Genomic DNA, 21290 nt, shown 5'->3' with positions numbered 1-21290 from the left:
TATACCAATTAATTATTTGTAGTAAAACATACCATATTTTAAATTGAATCATCTCTCCTCTTAATCACGATATGATGGAATTCAGGCTAAGAAGAAGAATTGTGTTAACATTTAATATGCTATTGTTTACATCACAAATACACAACATATTTACAAATACAAATGTACATTTCACTATAATAAATCATAGAAGATATAGAGTAGAACCCCTATTTAACGTTTTTGTAGGGACCTGAATTTTTAACCTTAACCCGTTCGGTGGGCGATGCGGCGAGATCCGCGGCTACAAGTCGATGATCGGCGGAGAACGCGGATATATATCTGCCGATTCAATTTTTTTTCTCAGTTGCCTGCCTGCAGAGCTTTCTTTCCTTTTCAGCAGCGTATTCTGGATAAGTTTGCCCTCCGATGTGATTTTTTCAACTACTGTATGTTCTGCCAATCACGGCCGATTAGATGCGTCGCTCTAGCTAACTCCTTGGAACGCAGCGAGGGATCTAGTCGGCTGTGTCCCAATACAAACGTGTCATCCATGAGTCGCATCATAAAGCACGCAGCTTACGTCCGGACAAGAACGACCTAAAGCCTAATAGCCTCGCGGTGAAGCTTTAGCTCATTGCCTAATCGTCCTTCGGATGTAATAATATTGCTGTAGAAGGGATTTCTAGATATTATGATACTGTACAGACCTCTCTGATGATATTTTAGAACTGTGACCTGATTTATTATCCCCAGTCTTGAGTTCTTCCTTCACGACTGGAGTGTGTGCTTACCGTGAGTTACACAACATTTATTATCGTACGCATTCGTAATACTGGCTCAATTCATGATTTCCATCCAAACTGCAGAAACCAGGTTTCTATTAGATACTTTTTCTTACATTTTTTGCGCTAAAATGTCTGTAACGAATTCAGTAGCGTAGCCAGGATCGGCCAATGGGGGGGGGGGGGGTTACAGTTCCAAAATTAAGATATAACATAATGAAAGTGCTTGTGCATGTCTGGTACCCGCGCGCATGACTGTCGTAAGGATACTGATACAAGAGTGAATTACTGTATGTGATATTCAGATTGCAATACACTACAAAATTCTGACTTTAAAATACAGAATAAGAACAATATGATCGAGGTCAGCAGTTTTATCTCGAACGGTATGTTCAGTTTACAATCAAAAATCCAATTTTCGAGGCTTCCTAGAAAATAAATTTAAAACACCTGTTGGCTTTACAACTATGTCTCTGTGAATGTTCAAGAGAGCCAACACGTCGAGTCGATTTTTACTTGTGTTATTTCTGAGGTAGGTTTTCGGGCGCCTTAATGTTGAAAATGATCTCTCACTGGCCGCAGTGGTGACAGGTAGTGTGGCAAACACTCTCAACAAGCAGTAGATTGCAGGGAGTTTATCTTGATCACATAAAGGAAAGGCACCTCTGGGTTTATACTCTAGAGATGAAAGCAAGCCGTACCACACACTCATCTCTCCTAGAGCACTGACTTCACCGCATTGGAGATCCACAGAATACTTTTGTCTTAAGACTTTAAGACTTTAATTGCCTCTTCATCTTCCTTCGTAGGTGTTTTCTTGTCACTTGGAGGTAGAAGGCATATAAAGACTGCAAATTCAGTTTATGAGATGTGAAACGTTCTCTTAGTTCTGCTAAGAAATTGTCCAAAAAGGTATGAATATGGATATGCGAAAATATTCTTCTGGACTACATTGCACCTCTGCCTTTCGCGCTTTGCTATACGAGGAATGGTAATTTGTGTGTCCAATTGAGAATATGTTTATGAACTCTTCTGCGTTTCCTCTGATCTTGATAATCCTGTCCTCCACAACATTAGCATATGAAAATACTTTTGCAATGTCCAGCTCCTCACTTTGAAAAAAATCTGGTAAGAGGAGCACTTATACTAAATACTTTACTTAGTATATGTATGAATAGAAGGAATTCTGAGTTCTGCACAGTACACAACAATTGTTGAGCATTAGTAGAGGCCTTTTTATTATTCCATTGTATTATATTTTCAAGACCTGCAACGACAGCATCAAACAGTTCTAAAAATACTGCAGTTGAGTCATGGCGCTCCACCCATCATGTTAGACACAATGCTTTAAGCCTAGTTTTGTCACTTTCATGAACAGTGGCATCTATCGATTCTTTAAATGCATTTAATTTTTTTAGGAAACCTAAAAAATGAACAAATATTCCCCATAGTACCCAAACAGTTTCTGATTCCTTGGATTGAGCATGCATGGGTTATAGCAAGATTGAGAACAGGTGAGCTGCAGTGCACGTACAAAGCCAATGGGTAGGTCTCCCTTATTATCGCTTGGACGCCATTAAACTGCCCACTCATAGCGTTAGCTCCATCATATCCTTGTCCTCTTAAATAATTTAAGTTAACTCCTATCTTCTGAAGCACATAAGTTATTTTGGCAGCCAAACGCCTTCCAGTGGCGTCAGTGATCGGTACAAACTGGAGGAAGTCCTCCCTGAGTGTCTGAGAGTCAGGGTCGACATACCGAACACAAAGTGACATTTGTTCCATTCCAGAAATGTCACTTGTCTCATCGGCCAGTATAGTGAAGCACTGTGATCTGTTCACTGTGCGCACGATGATTTCAACAATAAAGTCATTGCATACGTGAATGATCTCGTTTTGAGTTTGTGGGCTAATGTACGTAGCATTGCGGCTGCTTAAGCAAATGAGTTTTTAAATCCTCATCCCAATATCTTGCACGAAAACGAAGAAAAGTCCTAAACTTTCCATCATTTTCAGTAGGCTCTTCATCATTCAATATAAGGGTCCATCGTCTCTATGTCCTCTAAGGGGTAAACCTTGGCGGCCACACAAAATTATAGTTTCGATAATAGGAATAATCTTCTTTCTGTTGTCTCTTATTTCCTTTTTCACGTTCTTGTCGATTTGTATGTCGATTGGGTCTTGCTTATTCTCAGCAACAAGTTTGAATTGGCTCGCCCGTAATATACAATTCTTGTGGTACTTGGTTTTTTCATGCCTATTGAACTCTTCAGCCCCATTCACAAAGCAAACGTAACCGTAAACTTAACGACGTAACGTAACCGTAAAATTAACGTAAAATTTGTGGTATTCACAATGGAGGAACGTAACATTAACGTAAACAGTACACAGCAGCCAATCAAAACACTGCCATGTTATTTAGTACGGAAGTCAGGTTTTGGGCTATCTCGCAGTTTTATATTTCAATATCTCGATGGAATCAAACAACGTGGTAGCGGAATCCATATTACTTCAAACATCTATTGCCTTGCTCCTGGGAGCTGTGTAGGCCTACGGTACCTGAAAAGGCGATCTAAACAACGGTGCAGAAAATGGGTTCATCCCTTGAATCAAAGAAGGTTATCTCAGGGCGATTTCGGTAATCTACTGTAAGAAATGACCCTTATCAGTTCGTTTTGGACATGCGGATGAAACCTGAACTGTTTGCCTTTCTTATGATTTGCTTCCCCTTTTGTAATAAAAAGAAATGCAATGTCTCCTTTACCGACATCTATGACCCTATCTATCACACCCCGATGAGATGTTTGGATCTATTTGTTTGGATGATATCGTTTTCGTAAACTAGTAGTCCGTCATAATGTTAAGAAATACACTGACTGACAGAGCAAATCAACACCAAGAAGGAGTGGTCAGAACTTTATGCCAATTGCAGGGTAGACTGACGTCACTGAGGTATGCTCATGATGTGAAATGTGCCGCTGTGCTGCGCACGTAGCGAACGATAAATGGGACACGGCGTTGGCGAATGGCCCACTTCGTACCGTGATTTCTCAGCCGACAGTCATTGTAGAACGTGTTGTCGTGTGCCACAGGACACGTGTATAGCTAAGAATGCCAGGCCGCCGTCAACGGAGGCATTTCCAGCAGACAGACGACTTTACGAGGGGTATGGTGATCGGGCTGAGAAGGGCAGGTTGGTCGCTTCGTCAAATCGCAGCCGATACCCATAGGGATGTGTCCACGGTGCAGCGCCTGTGGCGAAGATGGTTGGCGCAGGGACATGTGGCACGTGCGAGGGGTCCAGGCGCAGCCCGAGTGACGTCAGCACGCGAGGATCGGCGCATCCGCCGCCAAGCGGTGACAGCCCCGCACGCCACGTCAACCGCCATTCTTCAGCATGTGCAAGACACCCTGGCTGTTCCAATATCGACCAGAACAATTTCCCGTCGATTGGTTGAAGGAGGCCTGCACTCCCGGCGTCCGCTCAGAAGACTACCATTGACTCCACAGCATAGACGTGCACGCCTGGCATGGTGCCGGGCTAGAGCGACTTGGATGAGGGAATGGCGGAACGTCGTGTTCTCCGATGAGTCACGCTTCTGTTCTGTCAGTGATAGTCACCGCAGACGAGTGTGGCGTCGGCGTGGAGAAAGGTCAAATCCGGCAGTAACTGTGGAGCGCCCTGCCGCTAGACAACGCGGCATCATGGTTTGGGGCGCTATTGCGTATGATTCCACGTCACCTCTAGTGCGTATTCAAGGCACGTTAAATGCCGGTGGCACTCCCGTACCTTCAGGGGCTGCCCAATGCTCTGTTTCAGCAGGATAATGCCCGCCCACACACTGCTCGCATCTCCCAACAGGCTCTACGAGGTGTACAGATGCTTCCGTGGCCAGCGTACTCTCCGGATCTCTCACCAATCGAACACGTGTGGGATCTCATTGGACGCCGTTTGCAAACTCTGCCCCAGCCTCGTACGGACGACCAACTGTGGCAAATGGTTGACAGAGAATGGAGAACCATCCCTCAGGACACCATCCGCACTCTTATTGACTCTGTACCTCGACGTGTTTCTGCGTGTATCGCCGCTCGCGGTGGTCCTACATCCTGCGCAATGCCGTGCGCATTGTGTAACCTGCATATCGGTTTGAAATAAACATCAATTATTCGTCCGCGCCGTCTCTGTTTTTTCCCCAACTTTCATCCCTTTCGAACCACTCCTTCTTGGTGTTGCATTTGCTCTGTCAGTCAGTGTATACAGGGACACTGTTTTATTTAAGACAGGGATTGTCTCTCGTCCGTTTGCCAGCGCTGCGAGCTTGTCTCCCGCCATTTATTGTCATATTACATTACTACAGGATATTAATTTCCACCTATTATTTTTCGGTACAGCGTATTTGTAATTCTTTTTCCTTCTATCATACATTGCCTATACACAAAGATTATTTTGGAAGAGAATTACAAGTGTTTCGTCGAAAGAAGTCATTATATCGTGCACAACACACAATGTTTACCTCTGCTCTGATTGGCTGGTTCTTAAAGTTAACGTAAAATTAACCGCAAGAGCTTGGAGTTTGCAATCCCTTAATTTTACGGACTCGCAGTTAAGTTTACGTCGGGGCATTGTGAATGGATCCATTAGATAAGATGGCCGCTAACTTCTAAGTTAACGTTAATTTTAAGTTTACGTTACGTTACGTTTGCATTGCGAATGGGGCTCGCCCTCTTTTAACTCCATATACCGAACTAGAATGTTGCTACCTAAACTGTGACTGTGATCGATGTTGTGATCAGTCGTGATATCAAGACATGTGCTGCCGCAACGGTATCCACGCGAAGCGATGCGTTCAAGGAAGCAGCATCGCCATGATTACCAATAGTATGGACATTTGTTGATTTCATTTTTTAAGGACGTTAACATATCGTTCAGTATATAATGTATTTGTAGGAATTGAGCACATTTCTCCCGAATATATTAACAACTGAAACACTTATAATCCTCGGCATCGCTTGCAATGTCAGTTTCAGGAAATTGTCAGGACTCGCAGTGTGGTATTATTTTTAAGCGCGCGTTCAAAAAAATCGTGGTACACGGGACTCTCCTAAAATAGTAACAAACATGTATTTCTCCTGTATTTTGGAATGCCCGGGGGCATATTGTCACTGGAGCTCAGTATTAGGAGGCAAGTTGACTGAAATGCCATTTTCTAGAAAAAGGAAGAACAGTGACCTGTAGCAGTCCTTTAAAGAAGTGGATGAAAATTTCACATTATGTAATATGTGCAAACAGAAATTGTCTTAAAAAGAAGTATTTCAAATCTGAATAAACATTTGGAATGCAAGCACCTCTCACTTGCTTTGCCAGAAAGCAGTAGTCAACAATCGGCACGTATCTGATGATACAGACCTGGGATTTTAGACTCTAAAAAAATGTTTTAGGCACCTAAAATGGCCTTCTAAACAAGTAAATAGGTTTTTAAAAGAGAATATAGGCACTTCAAATATGCTTTAAAAATAGGCAGAAAATCGACTTTAAAATATGACAATATAGACCTACACTGTAATGTGATATTTTTTTTTTTACGTTAAGTACAGTAATGTGGTATAGGCTACCGTTTCTAAATAGGAATAGTTGCAAAATGAAGGCATAATTAAACAGGCGTTTACAAACAGCTATGGATTAGGAAACAAAAAATTTTCATCAGTACTGTACTAAAATTAAATTAAATGCATAGTACTGGTATGCATATTTATTTGTGAGGAACATTCCTACTGCACTTTTCAGTCGTAGTTTGCTTTACAGCACATAACAATAATCTTCTCCAAATTTTCCACAGTCAGGCAGCGTCTTTTGTCTGTTAAAACAATTTTAAAAGCAGAAAAAATGTGCTCTACACTCACAGATGTTGGAGGGGCATAGCAAAATTTACCTACATTTTTCAGTTCAATTTCACTAGGTAGGTCTACTTTTCCCCATCCATTACCTGATGTACCCTTTCCTGCACTGAATTACCTAGATTCTTCTGCAATATACTAGCCTACCTGTCTTTTATTTTATCCCTTACTTTACCCCTAGTACTTTGTATAATATTCTCAGCTTCCTCAATTACAAAATATATCTGTTTGAGACTCTACTTTTTTTTCCTATTTTTGTAATGACTGACTGGAAGAACTGAAAAATTTGCCTGAATATATGCAATGTCTCTCTGAACACTGGAATAATCCTTTAGCAGATCTTTGCGCATACGACACACATGCAGAGTTGTCTGTTAAAGGCATATTGTCTATCACAGATGTTCGATATAATACAGGGCAGCTTCCATTGAGGAACCCCAACGGCTGATGATTGGCTGTGGTGGAAAAGAATAGAGGGGAATTTCTCTCAGAAGATGGCTATTCTTGATGGAAGCTTACAGAACACTCCCTTTGTTGTTGAAATCAGATTATTTACTGCAGGCAACTTGGCCCTAACTATTTCTGTGAGTCTGTGCAAGGCATGGGCCATGCAAGTGACATGAACATTAAAGAAGGGTAGAAAGTGTTAACGAGAGGTAGAGTAGCAATCATGTAGGAAGCAGCATTGGAGACAAGGAGAAGGTCTTTATAATCATCAACACTCCCAGGATACAGCTGGAACCCCTTGTTGATGTACACAATGCTTTGCTCTATTTTCTGAAGCTGCTTAGAACAAAGGAGAGCAGTAAATGCCAATTGGGTTCCAGTTTTCCTACTATAAGATTAGCAATGTACCTGCCCACAGAGTTGCTGGTTTTGTCCACATACAACCCTGTGTAAGGACTCCCAAATATCCTCTGTGACTGGCAAAATTACCTCCTATATCTAAGTAGTTTTTCTTTAATGTAGATGTTGAAAGTATGTGTTGTTGGTGTATTTCTGTAAACAAATCTCTGAAAACATGACTATGCACAGAATTCCAGGGGATATTTTCAGCAACTAGGGCTCTAAACATATGAGCATAGAAACTACTGTGGATTGTGAGAGGTATACTTTGTGTGAGCAGAGTCTGTCCAATGTTACTTTTCATGGTTGATTTTGCTTTGACTAGCACTATCAGCATGCTCTTGTGAAATCTAAAACACAATCATGTGATGAAAATTACAGACTAAGATAAGGAATAGCTAATGAATAAAATTTGTAATTTTGAATTATTTCATTTAAACCACTATTACTCTAAAGTTAATTAAGAACAAGAACACTCCACGCCTCGAAAGGTCTTGGCTTTCTTTTACAGCTGCTGCGCAGCTCTAGGCTTGCAGATATTAGATAGCCGTGTGGTCAAAACGTCACATCCCTCAAGTGTATTGCCGCGCCTCTGAGACCGCTCCTGATTGTAGCTTCCCAATTGCCCTCACGCAGCTGGGTCAGCGCCTTTCCATACTATACATTTTTCTAAATTACTGCTGGTACTGGTATCTAGGGAAAGGTGCACTGGTATCGTTAACCTTACATTAGGTGGCTGAGAATAGTCATTCATCATTATATTTTTCGTTTGTGCCAGATAGTGTAGAATTTCATTTCCTAGCACATACCAAATAATCGGTTACAGTATAAAACACGACTGTTACCAATGTTGATCCTATTTTTTCCTTGACATATTGGTTGAACTTCGGCATGTCTAGAGAAAACGAATGTAAATAATAAAATGATTATGTTTGTACGCCTAGAAGCAACGACCGTGTCTGTAATGCAAACAAAATGTAGGCTGTTTATTAAATGCAAAACCTTAGGTGGCTGATTTTCTTATAAATGTTTACACAGAGATAGCCTAGTCACAATAACAAGGCATTTTCTTGATCACAAGCTACAAATAACAAGCAGCACGGACGATGCGGTGATTGTGATCACGTCACGACTAAAAATCACTGATATCAGAAAATCACGATATCAAATCACGCTGTGACTCACAAATCACGGTATCGCTCATCACTACTTAGTACGTTTTTACACAAAGTATTGTAAAATTAAAATAATACAATTTTTCAACAATTAAATACATTATATTCAAGTAAATATTTTCTCTTAGGGCCCTTCAAGAGTTCATTTCAGTCTAAGATTGTTTTTAATCAAGTAATTAAATATTTTCTTCAATCAGGGAAACTGCTCTTCACTTGGGAGTGAGCCGGTGTGTACCGAGCTCCCCGCTTAAGGGGCTAAATGGGGGTTTACCTTAAATCGAGGTTTCAGTAAAAAGCACACCTTTTGCAGAGATCTCTGCCTGTATTAACATAAATTGTACCATCATACATTATTTACACAGTGACAGCAATAAAACAGGGAGATATCTACCCTACACACCTGTACTGTAGTTACGGTTTGTGCTTCATTTTGACAAATTTTTGTCGGTGAATGCAGAACCACTTCAGTTTAAGGTTATTCTTATAACGATATATATGACTTTCCATAAAAGTCGGAAAAGATACCAAATACAAATATATATTTTTAGTGGTTAAATTCTACATGAATTAAACACACCAGTTAGGGACATGTTTCGCTCTAGTTACAGGCTGAAGATGCCCATAACCACTAAAAATATATATTTGTATTGAATAGGTGGACACAATATTTTTAATCTTGAAAGAGTTTACTTATTGTATCTTCAAAGATACCAAACTCGCACAAATACATTAAAATCGGTATGAAAGAGGTTTGTTTAAACATTTTCGTGGATGTTTTTCAAGCAGCAGGTTATTCATTAGCACGTATTTTCTAATTCCAGTAGTCTGAACACAAATATTCATTTTCATTCTTTTTAATTGTAATAGCATCACTCCAGAGGCTTATGGCAAACATTTCCATTTTCTTACTTCAAACGGCATCACCTAATCTAGGTTTACCGCGCACGTATTTTGAAAACATATCTCAAGCCCCATGTGGAATAATGATAACATTTTCACTACCTATAAATCTACACGAGAACAGCCTTTCTGAAATTTAACAAGACGTGAAAGTATATAACCTAACCTCTGACATTATGCACACTGCTGTATCTTGAGAAGAAGAAGTATCACATTCTTATTTTATTTCAGTACATAGTATTAAAATTAAGCAATGGATAACTTCAGCCTTTAATCCTGAGGAGTTAACAACTGCTGGCATTGCGCTTATTGCGAAAACATATTATCCCGATGTTTGTTTACACGAGTCGGAGATTCGGAGCTTAGCCTACAAGTAATACAAAGCCTGCTCACTCATAGTGCTCTCTTCAGAAACAGGGTCCGCTTGGCAGTGCGCATCATGACCACTACAGCGCTAGTATACCACCTCACTAGCATTGCAAACGGGAGTTAAATTCAGCACAAATTTACCTCTACACTATACTTCCTATACATTATATACGTTACTGAGCAGAATTAAGTAGAAAATAAATACGGTAAATGTTCACCTTTTACCCCTAGGAGTTCAATTCGGCTGTGGATTTTCATTTCAGATAACACACATAACTGTCGAAAATAATGTCTGGCATTTAAAAGGATACAAGGTCTGCACTAGATATTTTTACTACCGCACCACAGATTTTCAGTGAAAAGGAACGACTTTAACCACTTTCCTTAATATTTTCTTCTCATAAATTGTTTTTCTCCTCAAGAAGTAGTCTCCACGATATTCATCTGTCATGCCATTAGCGCAGTTAGTGACAAATGGGTGCAGAAACTTCTGCAGTATTATTCTACTTAGTTCCACAGGATAACCACTTTTCCCACACTGTAGAATAGGATTTTTAGCAACATGTGATGACAGCATTTCAGTTTATGTTTGTGCTACCGGGCTGAGTGGCTCAGATGGTTGAGACGCTGGCCTTCTGACCCCAACTTGGCAGGTTCGATCCTGGCTCTGGCCGGTGGAATTTGAAGGTGCTCAAATACATCATGGCGCCATGACATCATGGCGTCAATGACCTTGGCCAGGGTCAAACACCTCGGGTGCTGACTCAGCAGAAAAAATGCTGAATAGGTGGTTCTGAACCGGCCTAGCTCTACTACTCCCGTGCATTTTTTACAAACTTCACTGTACCTTTTCTCAACAACTAATTAAGGTACATGTCTGAAAATAAATAAGGAGAACCTATGATGGTTTTCTAATACTTTAATACAGGGATTTCCAAATGTGCCATTTTGCCCTCAATGCATTCTCTGAACCCCTAATCCTTTCTTTGTCAAGCTTGTACATAGCTTGTATCGCGTGATACACAACGCTAATACTAAGTTTCTTCAATGCTTCACATCTTGACAAGTTGTCGTTTTAAAAAGTAATTACAGCATCATAAACACCAAAATGAAGAGCACTAATTGACACAATTTTTTTCCCGGAATTCTTGACCAAAAAACACTGTTTATGCACTCATTCTGATTTTGGGTACGACCACGTAAACACTTCAGTAACTGTGCATCAGATAGGTCCTTGAAAATAGGCCTACATTCCTCTATAAAAGCATATAGTAAACCATTCTTGTTTACCAATATTTTCCCTGCTGCTTATGCTTTGTTGTACATACACCATGTATCAGTTCCTTTGGGGCAGATGCCATTGTTCGGTGCAGAATCAACTGAAGCAAAGCTGCGAAGACTGCCACGCCGAAACGGCTTTCTATGAAATAGTTTATTTAAAGCATTTCTAGGTTACACAAATGTATATATTATACACCAAATTATAGAGAACATTTCAAAATAAAAAATCAGCAAAAAACGAAAATGATTAATTTCATCATTTTCCACCATACCGGAGCCCCTTAAATTCGGGTTTACGTTAAATTGAGGTCACGCAAAATAGGTGCTATACTGTATGAACTTGCATGACAAATAGTAAAAGATGAAATAATTTTCTAGTGGGTTCAACTAAACTCAATACTTACAAGGGAAGGGCTCATACCAGGTAAGAGTAGATTGTAGTAAATTTTACACACACATTAAATGAGCCAAGATGGCCAAAATACTTCTTTCAGAAATTAACTCCCGCAACCTGTAAAACGTGTTAAGTTCGTACGTTTGAATTAGCGCACTCGGCTATGCAGTACTGCACCGCGTTCTGGGTTCACTCATCGATAGCCGCTACTCCATATCATACCCACAACTTGCACTGTCCAACAGGTGTTTTGAGGGCACGCTGACATATGCTTATTGTCATCATATGGGACAAATAGTTGTTTGTATAATGGTAATCAACATAGGCGTTATTTTTGCGTTATAAGAAAAATATGAAACATGTGATATTTAGACTCTCAACGTTCAAGAACATGATGTGCTGGACGCTATTAATGATATGTTTATTTGTTCGTTTGCATGTGTTTCAAAGCTTGTGTTTAACTGAAGCAAACGATTCTGATGACAAATACTTGGTAGAAGGTGATAGCCAACCAGGGAACGCTAAAGACAAACTTATTGATATGGTCTATAAAATATGTAAGGCTCTTCAGTATTCAATATTTGCTTTTGTCGGTGAAACAAAAGTTCCATCGTGTCAAAAGCAAAAAGATTTATATTTTTGGGTAAAGCATGTTACTAACAGTGGGGGATGCTGCAACGAATTGAGGGCAATAGCATCTACTGTCAGGAAAAAAAACCAACTTGATATTATTCAGCAAAATAATGAAATAATTCACAATGTGACCATCCAGGAGTAGGCTATGCAAGCTGCTCATGAAGAACAATGCGGGGGGTTTAAAGTAGGCCACACGTGGGTATGTAACTTTAGGAAGTGCAATGGTATTGTGTCATGGAAAATAACATCTGTAACAATGAAAAAGAAGACCAACAAAGAAGTGTAAAACATGGCAGCAGCAGAAATATTCGTAGAAGTTAAATCTATAGAGCCCTACGGTTCCAAAAACGCGTGTAACAGTGATCAGAGCGGGTTCAGCTTGGAGATTGTTACGGGAATGACATTGACTTTAAAAGGGGTAAAAGGGGAAAAATAAGTTACCGCCGCAGTGCAATCTGTGGTGTCTACCACATACATTTCGTCGTTGCCGGGACAAAACCTCTTATGTGATACTATTTTTTGGAGATATACTGACCCGCAGCACATACATTATGAAGAACGAGAATGCCTTGACAATATTCACACAATATTGCATTTCAGATGGCAGAACCTTACCGGCCAAAGTTCTAAGCTAAAATATTTCACATAAGAGGTTTTGTCCCAGCAGTAGACCATAATGCCAGCAGTTACTGCAAGTGGCGAAAGGCGTGTTTGGTAAGATGGTGAAAAAAAAAAGTGTTTTTGCATAAAAATAAAAGGGGTCAAGGAAAAAAGAATGCCCAGCAACATTTTTGGTGAAACTGAGTTGTTGGTGCCATCTGTTGACAATTATGATAAGCTATCAGTTAATACTGGAAACTTGTGTAGAAACACACTCAGGTAGCACTGCATGTGACTTTCATATTCTTGCCCCCAACATTTCTTAGAAACTCTGAGTAAAACATTGTCAAGCAAGCAACAAGGAGACCCAAACTGCCATGGATTATAGGAGAAAGCTTACATAATTTAGTAATTCTGAAGAATATCCCAGTGATTCAGATGCAGACCCAGACTATCTTCCGCATATAGTGTGTGGAATTTCCTCTGAAAATGAAAGTGAGATAAGTGTTGCTAGGCATTATTTTGACTACCTATAACGAAAGCTTCTGCCATTGAAGCTGAGGTTTTGAAACTTATTTAGTAATTAGGATCAATCAATCAATCAATCAATCAATCAATCAATCAATCAATCAATCAATCAATCAATCAATCAATCAATCAATCAATACTGACCTGCATTTAGGGCAGTCACCCAGGTGGCAGATCCCCGTCTGTTGTTTTCCTAGCCTTTTCTTAAATGCTAGCAAAATTGGAAATTTATTGAACATCTCCCTTGGTAAGTTATTCAAATCCCTAATCCCCCTTCCTATAAATGAATATTTGCCCCAATTTGTCCTCCTGAATTCCAACTTTATCTTCATATTGTGATCTATCCTACTTTTAAAGACACCACTCAAACTTATTCGTCTTCTGATGTCCTTCCACGCCATCTCTCCACTGACAGCTCGGAAAATACTACTTAAGTAAAACACTTTCAAGATTAGAATTATTGTGTCCACCTTTTCAATACAAATATATTTTTTAGTGATTAAATTCTACAAGAATTAAAAACACCAGTTAGGGACATGTTTCGCCCTAGTTATAGGCATCTTCAGCCTAATACTAAATCTTAAGGCCAAGAATTAAAACTATAAACATCGGAACTTAACAGTAAAATTAACTTAACAATATGTACATTAACTTTGCCAGAATTTACGAACAATGAATTAATTTATTTTATGATGACTAGACATCCAAATTGTAGATTGGATTGATCACAGAGTGAATTGGTGTTTCTCAAATTGTATTGACTAGAGATTTATCACAGGGCACTATGACTGCTTGACAGTACGTTGATAGGGTACTCAATCCAGTGGTTGTCCCTATAATGGCGAACACTGCTAATGGGATGTTTCAGCAGGACAATTCCCGGGTTCACACTACACGCATCTCCAGAGAATTTTAATCTTGAAAGTGTTTTACTTATTGTATCTTCAATACGGAACAAAATGAGATTAGTTACTTGTAGCTAAATACCACTTAGTCGAGCAGCTTGTCTCTTTTCTCCCAAGTCTTTCCAGCCCAAACTTTGCAACATTTTTGTAACACTACTCTTTCATCGGAAATCGCCCCAAACAAATCGAGCTGTTGATTTTTTCCAGTTCTTGAATCAAGTAATTCTGGTGAGGGTCCCATACACTGGAACCATACTCTAGTTGGGGTCTTACCAGCAGCTTATATGCCCTCTCCTTTATATCCTTACTACAACCACTAAATACCCTCATAACCATGTGCAGAGTTCTGTACCATTTACACTGAAGAAAATGGAAATTGCAACATCCAGAAGGAGTGGTGCTACATTGCTGTAATTGAACATGCAAGACGAGTGTTCGGTTGTGATTCGATGATTACACTTTCAGGTCCCTCTGACCACACGTTTGGACAACAATCAATACAGGATGTGCCCAGCACGAGCTGCAATACATTGATGAATTCGTTGAGGCATGGAGTCAATAAAGCCCTGGATCGCTTCCTGAGGAATTGTGGCCCATGCTTGCTGCACTGCACGGGTCATTTGCTCCAGAGTTGTGGGTGGCTGAGGACGGTTGGCCAGTTGTCGACCCATCATGTCCCACACATGCTCAATAGGACTGAGGTCCGGGGACCTGGCAGGCCATTCCAAGGTTGTGATGTCGTGGAGAGCTTATCTGGAGATGCGTGTAGTGTGAACCCGGGAATTGTCCTGCTGAAACATCCCATTAGCAATGTTCGCCATCATAGGGACAACCACTGGATTGAGTACCCTATCAACGTACTGCCGAGCAGTCATAGTGCCCTCAACAAGCACTAATTGTGATTTCACATTAAAGCCAATAGCTCCCGAGACCATAATGCTTAGTGTTGGCCCTGTGTGCCCCTCGACAATAAGATCTGGTATGCCCCTCTCCCCGGTACGTCGGCGCACACGATTCTGACAATCAGTGCGGGCAAGACAGAAGCACGATTCATCACTAAAGACGACACTATGCTGTTTGTCGACCCACATCGATCTTTCTCGACACCAGGCCAACCTTACACGTCGCTGTTGTGGGGTCAATGGAACACCTTCTGCAGGCACACGGGCTCGTAAGCCAGCTGCACGCAGGCGATTACCAACTGTTTGTTGTGTAACATGGGGTGCCACAGATGCTCGAATTTGCGCTGCTGTTGCATGGGCTTCCATTCGGGCCATCCGAGTGATGCGGCAATCCTCTCTCACAGTTGTCTGTCGTGCTGGGCCTGTGCCAGGTCTACGAGTGTGGGTACCTTCATTTGACCACTGCTGCCATACATGTTGTACCGTAGATGCCTGTCAGCCAACACGTGCAGCGACAGTCCTTAGTGATAATCCAGCCTCACACAGCCCAATTATCCGAGCCCTCTCAAACAGCGACAGTTGTTGTCGTCGAGGCATGTTTGATGGGGAACATTTCACTGCACAGACTGCAAGTCAACTACGTTACACCAGAGTCCATATACTGGAGTTGATTCCTCCACAACCAATCATGTGGGGAGACCTGTAGCAACAATCCAATGGGTCTGAAACTTTGATCGTTTACATATCTTGAAAATCAACACAAATGACCTATGCCTTCATGGTGTTGCAATTTCCATTTTCTTAAGTGTATTTATAATCATATTTATGTGATCACCCAAATGAAGATCTTTCCTTACATTAAGACCTAGGTATTTACAATGATCCCCAAACGGAACTTTCACCCCATCAACACAGTAATTCAAACTGAGAGGACTTTTCCTGTTTGTGAAACACACAACCTGACTTTTAACCCCATTTATCATCATACCATTGCCTACTGTCCATCTCACAACATTATCCAGGTCATTTTGCAGTTGCTCACAATCTTGTAACTTATTTATTACTCTGTACAGAATAACATCATCTACAAAAAGCCTTATCTCTGATTTCACTTCTTTACACGTATAATTGATATATATATAAGAAAACACAAAGGTCCAATAATACTGCTTTGAGGAATTCCCCTCTTAATTATTACAGGGACAGATAAAGCTTCGCCTACTCTAATTTTCTGAGTTCTATTTTCTAGAAACAGAGCCACCTATTCAGTCACACTTTCTCCTATTTTTGCCAGTAGTCTCCCATGGTCTACCCTATCAAATGCCTTAGATAGGTCAATCGTGAAACAGTCCCTTTGACCTACCGAATATAGGATATCTGCTATATCTTGCTGGAATATTACAAGTTGAGCTTCAGTGGAATAACCTTTCCTAAATCCAAACTGCCTTCTATCGAACCATTATTAATTTCACAAACATGTCTAATATAATAAGAAAGTATGCTTTCCCAAAGCTGACATGCAATGCATGTCAAACTGACTGGCCTGTAATTTTCAGCTTTATGTCTATCGCCCTTTCCTTTATACACAGGGGCTACTATAGCAACTCTCCAATAATTTGGTATAGCTCCTTCAAGCAAACAATAATCAAATAAGTACTTCAGATATGGTACTATATCCCAACCCACTGTATTTAGTATATCCCCTGAAATCTTATCAATTCCAGCTGCTTTTCTACTTTTCAACTTTTGTATCTTACTGTAAATGTCATTGTTGTCATAGGTAAATTTTAATACTTCATTAGCATTAGTCACCTCCTCTATCTGGACATTATCCTTGTAACCAATAATCTTTACATACTGCTGACTGACTACTTCTGCCTTTTGAAGATCCTTGCATACACACTCCCCTTGTTCATTAATGATTCTTGGAATATCCATCTAGGAACCTGTTTCTGCCTTAAAGTACCTATACATACTCTTCCATTTTTCACTAAAATGTGTATGACCGCCAATTATGCTTGCCATCATGTTATCCTTAGCTGACTTCTTTGCTAGATTAAATTTCCTAGTAAGTTCCTTCAATTTCTCTTTACTTCTCTCAGAGTACGCCAGAAAAATGTATACACTCTTTATAAGATGATATCGGGTTATGGACATTGTCAACTGTTATCATTGTTTTCAAATGTTGTAGTATGGTCTTTCACTCAACAGATGCCAGTACTTATATCACGATAGTGGGAAAACAAAATGGCTGGAGCACACTTGACATTTGAGCAATGAAAATACATTCTGAAGTGGTTTATCAGGTTTGATAATGCCGTTGAAGTGCAGCGTCAGTGGAAGAATGAGTTTGAAACAGAACCCCCAACACGCCTAACAGTGAAATGCATTACTGGGAAGTTTGAGACGCATGGAATGATTTGTGATATCCAAAAAGGAAGATTGGGAAGAACGCGCACAGCTACCAGTCCTGCTTTGTCGGCTCACTTGTTGGAAAGTTTTGCTAATTCTCCACAGAAGTCTGCTACGCAATGTGCACGAGAAGTGGGGATTAGCAGTACAAGTGTACGACGAATTTTGAAAACAGCTAAATGGAAAGTTTACATATCACGATTACTGCATACGCTTAATGAGGACGATCCCGATCGTTGAATGCAATGTTGCGAATGGTAACCCAAGATGAACAATTTCTGACAAAGTTAGTGTGGTCTGATGAAGCCCAATTCAAACTTAATGGAACTGTGAATTGACATAACTGTGTCTATTGGGCTCTGGAAAATATGCATGTTCTTGTGGAGAAGGCGGTCAGTCTACCAGGGGTTAATGTCTGGTGTGGACTGTCATCGAGAGGCTTACTAGGACCCTTCTTTCTTTGATGGTACTGTCACTGGAGCAGTGTACTTGGAAATGTTACGCACATTAATTTTGCCAGCTGAACGTGCGCTTCATGGAGCCGATGATGAAGTCTTCTACCAACAGGACGGGGCACCATCACACAACCATGTAGCAGTACGAGCTTTCCTGGATGACAATCTGCCGGGACATTGGATTGGACGACGAGGGCTCATTGAGTTCCCCCCACGGTCGCCAAATCTTATTCCTATAGACTTTTACTTGTAGGGAAATGTGCAAAATCAAGTGTATCGATGTAAGCCACGCACGCTGAAGGCCCTTCACCAGGAAACTACAGCGGCATGTGCAGAGATCCCCATTCAAACATTGACGGACGTAGTTGCAGCGACACTCGTCATACTGTTATGTGTCTGGCAGCCAACGGTGAACATTTTGAACATCTCATGTAACCATATGTTTAACTGAAGACAGTACTACATGTGTAATTAAAATTTAAATGTAAAAGAAAACCCACAATAAATAGCTTTGTTCCTTAAAGAGTGTATACATTTTTCTGGCGGACCCTGTATATTGGATCTTTACCATTCCTTATCACCTTTAAAGGTACAAACCTGTTTTCACATTCCTCAACAATTGCTTTAAACCCATCCCAGAGTCTGTTTACATTTTTATTTATCGTTTTCCACCGATCATAGTTACGTTTTAAGAACTCCCTCTTGCCTATTTTATCAGCCATATGATACTGCCTAATAGTCCTAATTTTAATATCTTCCTTTCTTTCACATTTATTTTTAACTACGACAAAAACAGCTTTGTGATCACTAATATCATCTATTACTTCAGTTTCTCTATAGATCATCTGGTTTTACCAGCACCACATCCAGAATATTCTTCTCTCTAGTTGGTTTCATCACTTTCTTAATCAGATGCCCTTCCCATATTAACTTATTCGCCATTTGTTGTTCATGGTTCCTGTCATTCGCATTATGTTCCCAATTAACATTTGGTAAATTGAGATCACCCAATACAATCACGTTCCTTTCCTTATCGTTTCCCACATAGCTGATTATCTTATCTAATAATTCTGAATCTGCTGTCTGCGCTACCCTTTCCCAGTCTGTACACTCCAATGACATCAAGTTGCCTATTATCTTTAGAGATGAGCCTTATACCTAGGATTTCATGTGTGTCATCTTTACCTTTTTCGTAGCTTACAATTTCTTCTTTCACCAGAATGAATACTCCCCCTCCTACCATTCCTATCCTATCTCTACGATACACCCTCCAGTTCCGTGAGAAAATTTCTGCATCCATTATATCATTTCTCAGCCATGATTCAACTCTTATTACAATATCTGGTGAGTATATATCTATTAAATTACTTAATTCTATTCCTTTCTTTACAATAATTCTACAGTTGAGCACTAACATTTTTATGTCATCGCTACTTGATTTCCAGTTTCCTGTTCCTTTAACACTGCTCCCTAGGCCACCCTGTTTCCCTGAATGTACATCTCTATAACCCTTCTAAACAAATTTCCTAACTTATATGTACTACAGCGATTTAACTGAAGGCCATCTGAGTGCAGATCCATATCTCCTACCCACCCATGAGGATCTAGAAATCTCACTCCCAGTTTCCCACATACCCACTCCATAGTCTCATTTAAATCCCCAATCACCTTCCAGTCAGTATCCCTCCTACACAGTATTCCACTGATAACAATCTCCGCTTCCTGAAACTTCACCCATGCTGCATTTACCAGGTCCCACACATCCCTAACTATGTTGGTACTTATACCTGCTTGTCTTACATTGTTAGTATCAACGTGAAACGCTACCACCTTCTCCTTTCCCTCCTCCTTCTCTTCTACTTTCCTCAACATCTGCCTTAACCTAATCCCTGGATAACGCTCTACCCTGGTACCCTTTCCTCCACACACTTTCCCGACATGTCTAACAATGGAATCCCCCATGACCAGAGTCTCTACCCTACCCACCTCATTTAATCCCCTCCTCTCCTGGTCAGTCCTATCTTTCCTGACGGCTGCAGAAGCTACTTCCTCCCCCCTTTTCTCCATCCCATGACGCTGTTCCACCTGTCTTTTCCTATCCACTACTCCAAATTTTCCTTTCTTACCTTTTCCCTTTCTCCTACTTCCACACTTCTCAGCAACAGTTCCCTGTTCCTCATCTTCCCTCGGTTGTTCTACCTGCAGTGATTACAAGTTGTCCATTTCATGACCGTATCGATGTTTAATCAAGAAGTAAGTATAAATAACCACCTAATCGATACTTTATTAATGCCTCAGCCAAATTGAATAAAATTAAAACTTACAGGACATGTTTCGACCACTTAGTGGTCCTCTTCAGCTGTATAAATAAAGAACTGGAAAGAAAAACATTATGACAATAAGCACAAATAAAATTTCTTTGGAGACTCCTTTGATAAAAATGGAGGTCATCAGAATAAGTCATCTTGCCTCTCGTTCTTGTTTGGAAAAGTTGTTTATTCTGTGCTGTCTAGAGGGTCTGACTTTGAGCGCGACCTGGTGAAGTAATGATGTGATACAGTTTGACAGTTCATGGAAAGCTCTGGAGAGAAGGAAGTAGAGTTTTATCGTCATCTAAAATAACATGTGAGGGAGGAGGGAGATTGGGCTGTGCTTCTGCGATGTCGTGTTTGATCATATCTCTTGTTCGTCTAGTCTGTTTCAGGTCTACCCATTCTAAGTATTTGCTAATATTCTCATATAAGATGTTTTTATGCTCGTTGTTTTCGTTGAGATTCTCTTCACCATTTTCCAATTTATCAAGAACGATGTGGATGTTTTCTAGGTTGTTCATAAGATTACCTTTATTAATCATACAGATAATTTGAAGGTCCTGTTTTATATTGGTGAATTTGTGGTTGGACTCTTTCATATGGGATCCCATGGCAGAGAATCTTTTGTATCTTTCAGCATTGACATGTTCTTGATATCTAATTGAGAAGTTCCTTCCAGATTGTCCCACGTAAGTTTTTTTACATTGAGCACAAGTCAGCTTATAAATACCCGATTCCGGGAATTCGTCATCTTTAAGTTTATTAGCTTTATTATGACTAAAGAATCTATGTTTCGTGTTGTTATTTGTAGAGAAGGCTACCTTGGTATTGTGTTTCTTGAATAAGTTGGTGATTTCGTAAATCTTCGGGTTATTAAAGGTGAATTTTACATATCCTTTTTCTTTTTCTGAATGCT

At 40.2% G+C, this 21290-nt stretch overlaps 1 protein-coding gene across 1 annotated transcript in view; it reads right to left on the bottom strand.

Annotated features, from left to right (window-relative positions):
- The window catches only part of LOC136875922 (nipped-B protein), a 140503-nt gene that overhangs the window by 3297 nt on the left and 115916 nt on the right, over positions 1-21290 (bottom strand). The window lies entirely within an intron of this gene.

The sequence above is a fragment of the Anabrus simplex genome, chromosome 6 (genome assembly GCF_040414725.1).
Source record: "Anabrus simplex isolate iqAnaSimp1 chromosome 6, ASM4041472v1, whole genome shotgun sequence".
Lineage (NCBI taxonomy): Eukaryota > Metazoa > Arthropoda > Insecta > Orthoptera > Tettigoniidae > Anabrus > Anabrus simplex.
The sequence above is the reverse complement of the archived record's forward strand: the minus strand, read 5'-3'. Positions and strand labels throughout refer to the sequence as shown.